Here is a 15,786-nt window from a genome sequence, read left to right as displayed (position 1 = left end):
TTCTTCCACACCAAGAAATTGCAGGAGAGTGAAGGGGAAAACAGCCCAAGTTATCAGTGGGATCGTCTACAGTGATAGAACTTCTGAGTCGATGTTCAGTTCCCTGCTACAAGTTACCAGTGAGACCCAGTCTGTGTTTAAACAGTTTTTAGATCAATTTTATTTTGTTATGGTCTTTATTTTCAACCATCAGTAATGGTTGCAATGGAAGAGACTACTTGTACAGTTGATTTCATTTGGTTATTTGCAGTGGTTTTGAAGTAATCGTTCTCCCTTTGTTCACACTGGAATCGTATAGAGAGATTTAAAAAATACTGATGCTTGGCTCTCACTTCTAGAGATTTTGATTTAATTGGTCTGGGGTATGTCTTGGGCATGGGGAGTTTTTAAATCTCTCCGGGTGGTTCTAATGTGCAGCGAAGGTTAAAATCCCCTGGTGTAAAGCAATAGCAATGGTTCTCGAATTCAGCACGCCTCAGACTCATCTATAGCAGGCTTGATAAAGCACGGACTGCAGGGCTGCACCCCCAGGGCTTCTGATTCAAAGGGGCAGGTGAGGCCTCAGTTCTAACTAGTTCCTCGGCAATATTGATGCTCTTGACCTGATTACCGTCCTTTGTGAACCACTGGCTTAAAGCATTAGTACAAACACTTTTCCCATCACATTGATCTGGCCCCGAGGAGATGCCCCAGGAAGCCACCATCCAACAGTGACAACATCCACTGGAAAGAGAATCTTTCTGTCGCTTAGAACCCATGGAAGTTCTTGGGTTCTGAGCCTCGTTCTTATATAATCCAAGAGAATAGACGAGACTTTGGCAACGAGTATCTAGTAGAGTGGAACTAGGTATAGCGTCTGCTGTAGTTTCTGGCCTTGCTTCTCTCATTTAAGTGTCCTGCTAACTCCTGGAAGGCACCTGAATAAGTGTACCTGTTCTCCAAGCTCATGGGGAAGCCTGACTCTGGCTCAAGCAAGACCCAGGCTGAAAGCCCCTCTAGACTCTGCAACCTGGTAGTTTGAGCGAGCGAGCGAGCGAGTGAGAGAGAGAGAGTGTGTGTGTGTGTGTGTGTGTGTGTGTATGAAAGTACAGTGTCTTTGGGGCCCAAGAAGAGGACAACTCTAGAACCTGTCAAGACTGGCAAAAACATCACCAAGTAAAGAGTGTCCCCTGGGCTGCCCAGATCCACCCGTGTAGTAGAAGAAGCAGGATGAGCCACGGTCCCCACTGATCACGTTAAAGATGCTCTGAGCATCAGCACCTGGAAGTAGGTCTGATGCTTTAAGTTCCTGAGGAATAAACCCTAGGAGATTTACAACTCCTAGGGAAACTGGGGGTGGCAGAGGCCCAGTGAGGAATTCCTCTATTCCTATATATTCCTTGCTACTGTGGGCATGCCAGGGCTTCAAACAATTAATTTATACAATCAAAAGGATGTGATTATTAACTTGCCTTCTTCCCAAGCTGAGGAAGGTAGCCCTGCCAGCTGCATGTACAGGAGACAAGAGCAAGTCTTTCATTAACATTCTTCCTGCTGAATGATCATTAAACACTAGCAAACCATACCTGTGAAATCTCATTGACCAACTTAGAACAGCAAGGTAGCTGATTGAGTTGACGCAAATCCTGTCGTACATTTAGAATAAGGAAGAAAAGACTCAGAGAGGTCACACGATTAACTTAGTGCTGGAGCTAGGGCAGAAGTTCCTGGTTCCCACTCCATGTTGAGGGGTAGAGGGGGTTGAGGGGGGGGATCTCAAGGGGCTGCCTTGGAGGCCAGAGCCAGGTGGATGTACAAAGCCCTTCCCCCACTCTAGCCTAAGAATTCTCTTTAGGTCTGTCTATACCCCACATTTCTAAGATTTTATTTCAAAGATTTCTGACGGAGCAACCCAAACCCCATACCTTGCAAACTGCATGTCACCTCTCCAGAGCTCATCCTCTGAAGATGGGGCTCGTATTCTGAAGTTGGTATTAAAGCAGCTCCTCCAAGATGGTGTCTCACAGGCCCCATTTCATTTGAAAAATCTGGTGAATCAAACTTCAGTGTGTATCAGACTCCCCTGCAGGGCTTGTTAAAACACAGGCTGTGGGGTCTCATCTCCAGGGTTTCTGATTCAGTAGGTCTGGGGTAGAGCCTGGGAATGTGCATTTCTAACAAGTTCCTAGGTGAGGCTGCTACTGCTGTGGGTCTGAGGACCACTCTCTGAGAACCGCTACAATAAGACAGTGGTTCTCAGCCCTGCTTGTGTATCAGAATCACCTGAGAGTCTTTTAACTATAAATACCAGGATCACCCAGGCCACTTAAATCAGCCTCTCTGCAGGGGAAGCCTGAATATTCATGTTTTTGAAGTTGTCCCCAGGAGCAGCTAAGGTTGAGAACCTCTGCAATAAAGGAAACCCTATGTTAAAGGACAAGGTATCCAAGCTCTAGGTTAGGAGGTCTTAAAACGTGGTCCTGAATCAGCAGTATCAGCATCGCCATCAGCACCACCTGGCAACTTGTTAGCACGACACATACTTAGACCCATCCCAGACCTACAGAATCAGAAACCCTGGGGGTGGGGGGCCCAGAGATCTGTTTTAACAAACTCTCCAGGGAAATCTGGGGTTCGCTCAAGTTTGAGAACTACTACTCTAAGCCCTTGGCTTCCCCCCAGATGACCCCCTGGAAGCTGGACTCGAGAGCAGTAACTGAGGCAGGGTCCACAGCCAGCCGCAGGCACTGCTGCTCAGATAGTAGCTGGGCTGGTGGAGGGACAAGGAAGGAGACCATTGATCAGGCTGTCAGTGAGGTGCCCTGGCGTGCTGTTAACATCCTTTCAGGGACATCTGGCTTCTAAGCTCAGTGAGATAAGTTCTGCAAGTGACTTTGTAATGGGTCTTACCCTTGAACGCACAGATGCAAGCCCAGCTTTAGGCAGAACTGGGAGGTAGCTAAAACCAAGCTTGGATCTTCCCTTTTTGCATCCCTGCCCCCTTCTCCCACGTTTCATCCACTACCCCCAATTCTCCGATGAGGTTGCTGTCATGGCCTTCATTGCTATTAAGTGACAACTCAAAGTGACTAATTACTCTTGAAAGTGTCACAGCCTTCCAAGGGTATACTCATTTCAACAGGGACAACTGGGATGGGCAATGCTTAACACAGCAGAATGTGTCTTCAAGGGTGGAATATTGGGAACTTGACTCCTAGTAGGGAAATAGATTGTATTATTCAGACGTTTACCTCTAGAGGTCATTATCTCTGCCCGCTCTTGTTCTCCGTATCCTAAGTAGAAGCAATATGGTATACTAGTGGAGGCTACTTTGCACCTCAAATCTGGGCTGGGCTTGTGACTTGCTTTAGCTAATGGGACGTTAGAAACCATGATGCAGAGACTTGAATAGCGCTTGAGCACTGGGGCTTGCTTTCTTGCTGAGACAACTGTGTAAATGAGCCCAAGATGGTGGCTTGAGAACGAGAGGCCGTGTGGAGGGGAACCAATGTACTCCAGCTGTGAGTGAGGCCGTCCTAGATCATCCAACCAGCCAATTTGCCAAATGACCGCAGAGGAGCAAAGCCCAGCAGAAATCAGCCGAGCGGATCCAGAGAGAAGAATCACCCACCTGACCCCCGAATGGTGAACTAAATAAACTGTTGTTCAGAACCACTAATATTTCGGTGGTTGTTGTTTTTTTTTTTTTTTTGCGGTACGCGGGCCTCTCACTGTCGTGGCCTCTCCCGTTGCGGAGCACAGGCTCCAGACGCGCAGGCTCAGCGGCCATGGCTCACGGGCCCAGCCGCTCCGCGGCATGTGGGTTCTTCCCGGACCGGGGCACGAACCCGTGTCCCCTGCATCGGCAGGCGTACTCTCAACCACTGCGCCACCAGGGAAGCCCTGGGTTGTTTTTTATGCAGCAAAAAACCTCACTGATACTCCTGATTACACTAAAGACTGTCTTCATCACATCTAAAGATTACCTGGAAAGAGAAATCACCTCAGAAGTGTTTCCTCTTCTGCAATGCCTTCCCTGACCATCTCTCCCCACATACCCTCAATTGCTAAGTTGCTAACCCCTCGTATGTTTTCCTACAGAATCGGTATTTATGTCTGCATAATACTTGCCACTGTAATTTCTACTTATGCTTCTCTGCCTGCCCTTGACCCTCGATCTTAGGGGCAGAAACCTTGTCCCAATTGTCTTTGTCTTTCAAGCCCCTAACTCATTTGTGTTATGCTGAGCTGAACAAAATGAGATACTTGATTAAGAGGGAGTGGGGAGTGAGGTAGAGAAATCTGCCAGGGATGCTTTGCTTCACTCACAGGCTGGAGCCTAGACCCTTCCCCTTGGACAATCCATACCTACCAAGCTCACAAGATCCAAAAGAACTAATGTTTATCTGGCCCAAGACCCATCAGAACATGGAAGTCTTTGTCGTGTGAGCCAGGGAATAGCCACCCCCTTCACTTCATAAGAGTTTACAGGTAAAAAAAGTTTTATTCAAATATTCCAAAGACATCTAGTTTGCATTATTTTCCTCATGTTACCATCCATAATGGGACAGGAAGAGGCCCATAACGATAGCACAAATCCAAGACAACTAATTCGACTCCTTTATCCAAACACCTGTTTCCCTCAGTCAAGGAAAATGTGGACATAACTAATGATTAAAAAAAAAAGCTTGTTTATCCAACTGCCATTAGGACCCAGCATTATGCTCTGAGCTCTACATGCATCACTTACAACTCTTGAAGAAGTTATTATGATACGCATTTAACAGATGAGGCCTCAGAGACTCAGAGATGAAAAGATTGATGCCCAGGTAGAGGACCCAGATTTTCCTGATTCTGAAATGATATTCTTAAAATTATGGTGATGCTGAAATGCATGCTATGAATGCTGTCTAGCTATCATTTGGTATCTTGTTTCCCTCACCCATCCATGTTGCTGACTTGCTTTGCAAAGGAGAAATCATCTCCGGAGTGTTGCTTTGCCAAAGGTCATTCAGCAAGGGATGGTGAGAGTCCCTGGCCAGGCAAGCCTGCATCGTTGTTTGGCCCGTTACGAAGATGGGCTGCCTGAAATGGCTTCAGCAAAGCTGCCACCTGAGTACATCATTAGCATAAAGGGTCGATGGGCAGTGGCAGGCAGTCAGACAGGGACGGCAAGGAGGAAGATTAAAATAATTACAGCTCAAAGTGATCAGCTCTGCTCAAGAGGAGATTAAAAGGGAAAAGGCATACTGAAGAAGGCACTCGACATCCGCCCTGGGCCAGATTCCATCTGCCGCTGTAGCCAGACCTCCTCCCCGCCCTCCTGGCCCTCGCTCAGTCCAGCAGCCCACGACGCAGAGCCCGCGCCACAGCCCTGATGAAAGTCACTCTTTGTGGAAGGCATCAGGTCGTGCTCCCATGAAGAACTGCTTTCACAAACAGCAGGGAGGAAGCAGCTCCGAGCAGTAGATGGTGGCCTCCTGTTGGCAACCCCCCAGCACTGGGCTGCCAACAGCATGTGGAGAATGGGGAAGCAGATGCCAAGAGCCAGGCCGGCCCGGGGCAGGAGACGGGAGCAACAAAGACAAGCCTGTGCCTTGTCATCCGATAACCTCACACCGCAGACACAGCCTGGGCTCCAAGAGCACCAGCCCTGCTTTCAGCTCGGCACACTTCCTGAATCAGCTTTTGGTTTCTTGTCATTTGGGAGCAGGGCCAGGGAGCAGTTTTGGCTTGTCCCTGGCACTCTTCCGGAGGATCTGGAGAAGAAGGGCAGCAGCAGGGACTGAGGCCAGGGAGGAAATGAGAAGGCACCTTAGCAGCGGCCCCGGCACTTGCCAAGTGCATCTGTTTCCATGGGGCCTGAGTAAGATCAAGAGCAGGAGATGGAAACAGGGGACATGAAGAAACCTCCGGGGTGCCTTTCCCATGCACATGGCAGGCAATCACACCTAGAGGAAGGAGAGCTGGATGGAATCCTCATACCTTATGTTTGGACTCACTTCTGACTTGTGACGTGATGTAAAGGAGGACAAGCATCACCAGAGACCAGAGACGTCAAGGTTCACCTTCTATTATAGGAGCTGCAGCAGGAATCTGTGCACGGTTCAAAAGAGGGAATGGTGGGTCAGGAGGTCAGGGCAGGGTGGTCATTCACCCACCGTGAGGACTGTGAAAACCGAGGAAAACCAAATCACGCTGTCTCCTCACTGCCAAGGTCAAGCCAGTGCTTCTCAAACTGAAATGTTCATACCAACCACTTGGATTTGAAAGTGTGGATGATGATGCAGATGGCCTGGGGTGGGCCTGAGCTTCTGTATTTCAGCAAGCTCTCAGGTGATGCTGACACTGCTGGTCCATGGATCACAGTTTGAGTAGCAAAACTCCAAGCTATTTTAGAAACAGAAAACCTTGTGGGATGGAAGCCCTTTTTTTTTTTGATGTGATGTGATGAAGATTCTGCTGGCTTCGAAGATGGAATGGGGCTATGAGCCAAGGAATGTGGGCAGCATCTGAAACCTGGAAAAGCAAAGCCCTCTTACTAATGCTAATGTGGGATTGGAGATCACGGCTAGACGTAAGTCTACAGTGGCCTTCATGGCTCTTTCTCCCTTCTCCCCCAACAGCTGAGCTGAGGATAGCTGCACCTTTAGAGCAGAGGCATTCTGACTTGTCTAGGGCCACAGAAGGAGAAAATGCAAACCACAGAGCTGAGAACTGGCTGGGTCTACCAGAAGCTGACCTTGTGATCAGCTATAGCCATTAGGATAGGATAGGATGGGCTGCAGTAACAAAAAATCCATAAGTCTCAGTGGCTTCAGAAATAAATGTTGCTTTCTTACTCACATAAAACCTGCTGTGCATATGAGTGACTCTCCAGGTAACCTTCAGGCACCCCCACACACACACATCAACCTGAGCTCCTGTGGTCTCCATGACAAGGGGGAATGCGCTGGACAGCCAAGCACTGGCCATGAAATGCTCTCATCTGGAAGTGACACAGGTCACTTCTGCCCACATTTCATTGGCCAAAGCAAGTCACATAGGGAAGAGCAGATGAGGAAGAGGAAAGAAGGATGACTGAACTCATTTCCTTCCGGTGGGGAGTGAAGGAGCAACCTTCACTTGCAACCTCCACAACAGTTTGTTTTGAGGATGAATCATGGTTTTACAAGAGGCACTTTTTAAAAACGGATGTTATATTTTTACATTTTGCATATTCTAACATGATAGTCTCCTTTTGGGTGACTTAGGAGAGCTTTTGTATTGGGGATTTTTCATACGATTTTATGTTCTAATCAGAGGCGTCCAGGCCAGGAAGCCAGGAGACCTGATTCTTGCTTCCAGCTCATCCTCTTCTCATCCTATGATGTTAGATGATTGATTCATCTTTTTTTTTTTCCTGTAAAATTGTACTATATTGAAACCAGGGTTGCTATAAAGATGCATTGACATAACAGATGGGATGTTAAAAATGCAAATATGCCAGGCTTTTGTTACATGCATAAGTCTGTCACAAGACATCTCTTTGGTCGTTCTCTCACCCTTTCTGTGAGAACACCAGACTGTCCTCAATTATTTTAAAAATAATTCTGGGTTTCCCAGGGATTATCTCCCAAATCTCCTATAGTATCTCCCAAATCTCCTATAGTCTTCAGGCTTCAGCTCTACCATCTTTTTCCTCTCTCCTTCCAGCTCAGGAGTGGAGTAAGAGATGGGTTGCAGCTCACAGGCTGAATGCAACAGGCTGTGCTCATAACCCTGCCACAGCTGAAACTTTGATAACTGATTTTAGGTCCTTTAAAAATGCCCAGGGTTAAAAACGACATGGCAAAATGTCAAAACGTTATGTTTTCATGCCTTAACCTGATAAAGGATATTTCATAGCAAAATGAAACCATACCCAAAAGCCATCCAACATCCTCCTTGATGGTAAAATGATAAATGATTTCCCTTTGAGATGGGAACTCCTCAGAATAAATCTAATAAAAGATGTCTACCCATAAAAGTATGAAATTTTACTGAGAGAAATTAAAGAATACTCAAATAGATGGGTTTATAAGACAATACTGTATAGATGTAAATTCTAAGTTTATGTATGGATTTAATGCAATACCAAACAACATCCCAACTGTCTGTGTTTGTGTCAAAATTTATAAGCTGATTCTAAAACTATTAATATAAACAAATGCAAAGAGCCAAAAACCCAGAACAGTCTTGAACAAAAAGAATAAAGTTGGACGATTTACTTTCCCAGACATAAAAACGTACTATGAGCCCACAGTAAATAAGTAAACAAGAACAGATAATACAGCAATGGAGCGTAATAGAGGTGGGGCGCTAACTCATGCATAGAGGGACACTTGATTCATGACAAAATTTGCAGAACAGAGCAGGGGAAAAAGAATGGATTTTCCATTAAATGGGGCTGGATAAACTGAATATCCACATGGAAGAAAAGGAGGCCTTTAAACAAGTATTAAGGAAACAGTGAAAAATGATGTACAAAAATCAATTCATCAATTGCACAGACTGTAAATCTAAATGAGAAAAGTAAAGCAATAAAGCTGTTCAAAAACCCATAAAAGAATATCTTCCTCAACTTAGAGTAAGCCAAGATTGTTTTAAGAGTGTACAAAAAACACTAATCATAAGGAAGAAATTGTTAAATTGACTATATTAAAATTAGGAACTTTGTTCATCAAAAGACACCATTAAGAAAATGAATTGACAAGTCACAGAGTGGGAGAAGATATTTTCAACACACTCAACTGATAAGGGGTTCACATTCAAGCTATGTAAAGAGCTCCTACAAATCACTAAGTAAAAGACAGATAACGCAATAGAAAAATGGAAAAAATATTTGAGTAGTCACTTAAGGAGGATATTCACACAATTAGTAAATACACGAAGAAGTAAATACCATATTCAATCTCATTAATCAGCAAGAGATGGCAAACTAAAACCACTAAAAGATACCACTACACGCACTCTAGAATGGTTAAAATTTTAAAGACTGATAATACCAAGAATTCAGAAGAATATAGAGAAACCAAAATTGGTAAGAGTGCAAATTGGTACCCTCACTTTGGCAAACTGATTAAAAGTATTCATAAAGTTGAACATATATTTACCCCATGATCCAGTAATTCCACATGGGGAAAAAAAAAGAAAACATGAGCAAGAATGCTCACAGCAGTACTATTTGTAATAGCATAACTGGTAACAACCCAAATGTCTATAAACAGTGAAATGGATAAGTAACTATGATATATTCATGGAATAAAATACCATATAGCAATAAAAATGAATGATCTACATAACAATATGTATGAATCTCACAAATATACTGTGTACTGGAAAAAAGCCAACCATAAGAAAAGTACATATCACATGATACGTAATAAAACAGATAGAACAAATCATCATGTTATAATTCTGGATAATAGTTACCTTCAGGGAGAAAGGAGAAGAGAAAGTAACAGGATGGGGTATGAGGGGGTTTCTGCAGTGCTGATCACGTTCCTGGTCTTGGCCTGGGTGTTGGATATGCAAGTGTCATCACTTTGTAATAATTAATTGAGCCAAACATTTACCATTTGTACACTTTCCTGGAAGTATACTTCAATGAAACATTTACTATTAAACATTTTAAATAAATTTTTAAATGTTATGTTCCCTACTGGACATAAGAGTCAGGGAGAATCAATAATCTGTGACCAACATCTTCAAGGAATTTTTTCTAATGAAGGGAGGCCAAGATGTACAAAATAATTGGGAGAATAAAATTATTTTTTTCAAAAACAGAAAATATTTTCAAGCTTTTATGACAAATATTATTTGTACAAAGACAATAGTTATCCACTGAAAGAAGGTTCCTTGGGCCAAAGAACGGAGTTTGTTATTCTCCAACAAAGAAGATTTAGAGCAGTAAGTGAGTCTCTGGATATTTTTACTTTGGAAAGGTTTATGTGAAGATTCCTCTAGCCTTGAAAAGAGTCAAACAAATGGGATAAGGAATTTGAATCCCCTAGAAGTACATAATTAATTGCTAGATCTCCTGTCTTATAATTCAGTGTTTCTTAAAAGCATCCTTTTAAGAAACACTGATGATGGATGGATGTCCAGCCATCATCCAGCACACAACTCCTGACATTTATTTGTATTGACCAACTTAAAGAACATCACCAGGCTGTGACCAGGGTGCAATTCCTGTAGAGGAACTGAGCAGGGTCAAGGGGAGAAGCCCTTTGTTCTCCTGTCAGTGTTGGTGTGTCTATGAGTGTTGAGGAAGCAACATGCACACGAGTATGAATCCTGCATTCTCAGTTCCTTGAGTCTCACAGAACATCCTGTGAGGAAACAGGATCAGGGATGATAAATCTGGCAGACCCATTCTTCTCATTACCAGCAAGTTCCCTCTGTCTATAATTTTAATAAATGGAGGTCACAAATAGGAGCCTCTTGACACTGTTTTGAGAATAATAATGCCTACAACATTTGGAGTGCCATTCCTCTACAGCACTCCACGTGCTCCCCACTTGTTGCTTTCATGAGCGTTCACAGCACTTAGCACTTCAGGTGTCTCAGACACCAACAAGTAAGCACTTCAGAGAAACCACCTTAGGGCAAAAATGATCAGTATTGTTGAATACACACTTGTCAAACGTGGTCCCACCAGCAACAAAAATGTGCTTTCAAACACTCAACAAAATGAGTTCAACAGCAGACTTTAGTCTGATTGTGTCAGTAAGAAGCCAACCAAAATAGTGCTCTAGAGAGGAGAGCCATCACGCTCCGTTTCCACCATGACTGCCTCTCTTAGGGACCTTGTAGTTCCTCCCATGGACTCTGCAGTAGCCTCCTAGTTCACCCCCAACACCAGAGCTACCCGATAGAACTTTCTGTGATGTTGGCAATGCTCTATGTCTGCACCACCCAATATGGCAGCCATGAGGACTGGAGACAAGATGGTGGAGTAGAAAGACCTTGAGCTCACCTCCTCTCACGAACACACCAAAATCACAATTAACTGCTGAACAACCATCAATGAAAAAGACTGGAACCTACCAAAAAAAGATATTCTACATCCAAAGATATAAAGAAACCACAATATGGCAGCCATGAGCCCCACATGACCAGTGAGCACTAGAAATGTTGTTCGTGTGGCTCAGAAAGTTTTTAAATGTAACTTAATTTTTCAATAGATACAAATGTTCATGACTGCCCTATTGAGCAGTACAGCAGTAGCTCCTCCACAGAATTCCTAGTCGATGTCCCCAGCAAGATGGCCCATGGTAGTGACACAAGTGACAAAATGCATGAAAGGTGGGGAGTGAGGGTTGCAAAAAATACCCCAGAGAAATGTGGCCTGGTACTCACAGATCTCCTTTGTTTCCTTCAAGAAAGTTTGAAATTTGGATTATTTTTATAATGTTAAGTCTCTGCCATGAAAAAAAATTTATTAAAAAAAAATATCTTGGAATCAAACCAACCCTTCCTGCTGGTCCCATCCAGCCCAAGGGACACCAAATTGCAATTTCTGTACTAGTTAACTTCCTAGGAGTAGATATAACTTTGTTCCAACTCTGCTTCAAAAATCATTCTCCATCACCTATAAATAAAGCCCAAACTGCCAACCTGGCACTTGAGGACTTCCCCGTCGTGGCCTCAACCTTTCCTCCCAGCCTCCCCTGCACCTGGCCATCTATATGCGCTGGATTGATCTGGTGCTTAGTTCTGCACTTCATCCTCTGGAATGGTTTTCCATGTCCCCCACCCCTTAAATAAAACTCATCTCTTCTCCTAGGTTGCTTACAGTCTACCTTGCCATGGAGCCAGGAGTCAGCCCGCTTGCCAGGGAAACCATCCTTGTACAGCTCTGCTGTGAGGGCTTTGCCTGGCCTGAAGCAGCTACTTCATGAATGTCTGTCAAAGTCAGATGGATTGAACAGAGATTCCTTCTCACAGTATTTTTCTGAGACCTTGGTGTGTTCTAGAATAAACAGGCAATTCAAGTAAAGACAACGAAGCTAACTTAAGCAGGAGCAACTCGCTTGAGTTCTTGGTCACATAATAGCACAGTCCTTGGATTTTCACAGCTCAAAGCAGTCAGGGGCCCAGAAGAAAAGAAATCACACCCTAACCAAAAAAAGATAAAGCGATTCCGTTGATAATGTAACCACCATAGAAAAGGAATATAACAATGGTAGTTCTTTTTTTAAATATTATTTAAAATTTTATTTTTAATGTTATTTTTAAGTTTTATTTTAAAAATTTTTATTTTTAAATGTTATTTATTTTTAAATTTTATTCATTATTTATTTATTTATTTTTTGGGCTGTGTTGGGTCTTCATTGCTCTCCACAGGCTTTCTCTAGTTGCGGCGAGCGGGAGCTACTCTTCATTGCGGTACACAGGCTTATCATTGCGGTGGCTTCTCTTGTTGAGGAGCACTGGCTCTAGGCATGCAGGCTTCAGTAGTTGTGGCATGCAGGCTCAGAAGTTGTGGCTTGCAGGCTCTAGAACGCAGGCTCAGTATTTGTGGCACACGGGCTTAGCTGCTCCGCAGCACGTGGGATCTTCCTGGACCAGGGCTCAAATCTGTGCCCCCTGCCTTGGCAGGCGGATTCTTAACCATCGTACCACCAGGGAAGTCTGGTAGTTGTTTTTCTAGAGTAAAGGAATAAAGAATAATTCGAGAGGGAGTTTTATTCTTCCTGCTTCTTAAACATTTTTCATTAAAATGTTATTTCTAGTTAAAAAGCAAGCTTGAGGGCTTCCCTGGTGGCACAGTGGTTAAGAATCCACAAGCCAATACAGGGGACACGTGTTGGAGCCCTGGTCCAGGAAGATCCCACGTACTGCAGAGCAACTAAGCCCGTGCCCCACAATTACTGAGCTTGTGCTCTAGAACCCGCGAGCTACAACTACTGAGTCCATGTGCCACAACTACTGAAGCCCGTGCACCTACAGCCTGTGTTCCACAACAAGAGAAGCCACTGCAATGAGAAGCCCACACACCACAACGAAGAGTAGCCCCCACTCACAGCAACTAGAGAAAGCCCGTGGGCAGCAACGAAGACCCTATGCAGCCAAAAGTAAATAAATAAATTTATTTTAAAGAAAAAGCAAGCATGATTATGGAAGAAAAATAACTGGAAAAGAAAATGGTGGAAAAAGGAAAAGACAGTCACTCATAATCTCATTTTCCCCCAAATAACAATATGACAATAATGCACACATTAGGCTTTTCTACAGCTTTTTTTTTTTGCTTTCTGCCAGTATTTGATATTTTGTTTTAAAATCATTATAATAGGAAAATTTTTCTTATTATACAAATAAATTTTGCTTTTTATAATATTCCCTCAAGTGAATATACTATGAACCATTCCTCTTTTGTTGGCCATTTAAATTATTTGCAAATTGCATTCCTAGAAATAAAATTTGAGGAATATCAGCATGCATACAACTTTTCCCATATTTAGAACTATTGACTTTGAAAATATTTTTAAAAATAGAATGCCTGAGGCAAAGAGTTTGAATATTTTAATGGTTCTTAAACATAGTGCTAAATTCACCACTTTCATGTTGAGATGTCAGATGTGGAAAATGAATTTAGGGAGAGGAGGGGACAGAGCTGCTAGCCAGCACTCTCTTCTTTAGGTTTCTTCATGACCTGCCTGCAGGGCAAGCCCATCGCATTGTCCAGTGGAAGCGTATTCTCAGGGCTCAGGCCAGTAGAGGTGTGACCCATGAACTGGCAGACCTTCCTTTGCCAATCGCTTCTGACTTATTAAAAAAATAATAATCTTGCCCCTGTGACCAAGCCAGAATTTGGCCTCTAGCTATGGTTTCAAATAGATCCACAAAGTTCAAAACACAAAATCCACATATGTGAGGCTTGTTCTGTCTTCTTTAGTGGGAGGCATAGGAAGTAACACTAGACCAAGCCTTTGGGATGGAGGGGTGGAGCACACATGAGGACACTGTGGGAGCTGGGAGGACGCAGCCCTCACCCCTGCCTCCATCTTCTGGTTTGTTCATCCTCTTCCTCTTTTCATCTGATTTAGGAGGACAAGAAACAGAAGTGACCTGGAGGACCTACTTTTGTATATTAATAGTCTCTTCAATAATCCTGAGAAAACAGGAAACCATTCTTCTTTCAAACTGGGAACCCAGGATTCTTTTGAATCCATATTTATTCTCATTTTTCTATTAAAAAATGAGGGAGCCGGGCTCTTGGGGTTAAGCTTTTGTCCAGATGACTGTGACTATTTTTTTCTTTGCCTTTTTCTAGTTTTGTAAGCTCTGACCAACCTTTTCTAATTTTGTATGCTATGACCAAACTGTTCTTGACCAACTGAGAGAAAAATTTGAGGAAGGCCGGGCAGCAGCCTTGTCACCTTGCCCTCGAGTCTTCACGTGCCTTCCGAGTATCTGGCAATATGGCCTTTCAGTCCTGGTGGCTTAAAATCACGATCATCATTACTCCAATCCCTAAAAAGCCACTTTTGCTCTAAACTACTTTTTATGTGTGTGCTCTCAGACACCAACAAGAGATCTGTAAAGCATGAAGGGAATTATTAAGCAAGAGAGGATACACTCCTCACCCTGACAGCTGTACCACATTGGATCCAAGCAAAGCTTTCGAGTTGTTCTCACCTGGTAGCCAGAGCTTGTTTTGAAAAGTCTTGAGTCTGATGTGTCCATACCCGTTCTCCCCTGGTACGTTTGCAAGGAGGTAGAACAGATGTTCGTCCAACATTAATAAAGAGAAGGAAGCTTCCCACAACCCACCCGCCTCCCCCTCCGAAAAGAAGGCAGCCTCTAAAACATGAAAGAAAAGAAAACATTTTGCTCGTGACATTCGTTTGGAAAACCTTCAGGAAGCACAGACCTGGGGAAAGCACCTTAGAAGTTTGGTAAATCAGAAGTGGAGTCGTCTGAAATGAAAATCAGGAATCCTAGCTTGTCTCTTTGAGACCAGCTCTGTCTTGGAGGATAGGGCCTCCTGCGCTCCACACGGGCGGCAACGTGCTTCTGGCCACTTTCTGGCCACTATCTCCTCAATTCCTCTGAACACACCCCTGCTATTCCAGCCAGAGTCCACACTGTTCCTTTCCCACCTCCTGCTTAAATGGCCTTCTTCGGAGCTGGTTTGTGCCTAACACCTCCCTCACCTTGGAGGCTCAGCCGATGTCCCACGATTAGAGGAGCCCTGTTCCTCTTCTCCTGCTCTGGACTTCTCTCCACCCACACAGTTCTTTTCCTCCCAGGATTTCCCCTGTGGCCACTCCCCCTCAGTTTCCCAGCTAGGCTGGAAGAACCCCCAGGACAAGAACCAGATCTTAATTTAACTATATTTTTACCTTCTGAAAACCTAGCAAAAAGTGGAGGTCATAAGAAGCACTCAGTAAATGTTCCTACAGGGGGGAGATGAAAACACCAAGAGGCAGAGAGGTTAAAAAGTCCCCCTGAGCACTGGAGTTAATAAATGACAGAACCAGTATTCAAATCCATACTCTCCAGCTCACAAGCCATTGGATTCTTTCCCCATATAAAGCAGATTTATTTTAAAAGTTCTCAAAATGGAATGAATTATCACAGTTGGTATGAGCAGTTTGATTAAATAACAATACCAATGGTTGTCCTTCATGGAATACTTGCTATAGACCCACACTAAGCAAAATCCTTAGGGCCATCGTTTCCATACCTTTCTTCCACCCCAGCTTTACTGAGGTATAATTGACAATTAAAGATTGCATATATTTAAGACGTACAATGTGATTTTTGGATACACAGATA

The sequence above is a fragment of the Leucopleurus acutus genome (assembly GCF_964270905.1).
Source record: "Leucopleurus acutus genome assembly, chromosome: 16".
Taxonomy (NCBI): Eukaryota; Metazoa; Chordata; class Mammalia; order Artiodactyla; family Delphinidae; genus Leucopleurus; species Leucopleurus acutus.
The sequence above is the reverse complement of the archived record's forward strand: the minus strand, read 5'-3'. Positions refer to the sequence as shown.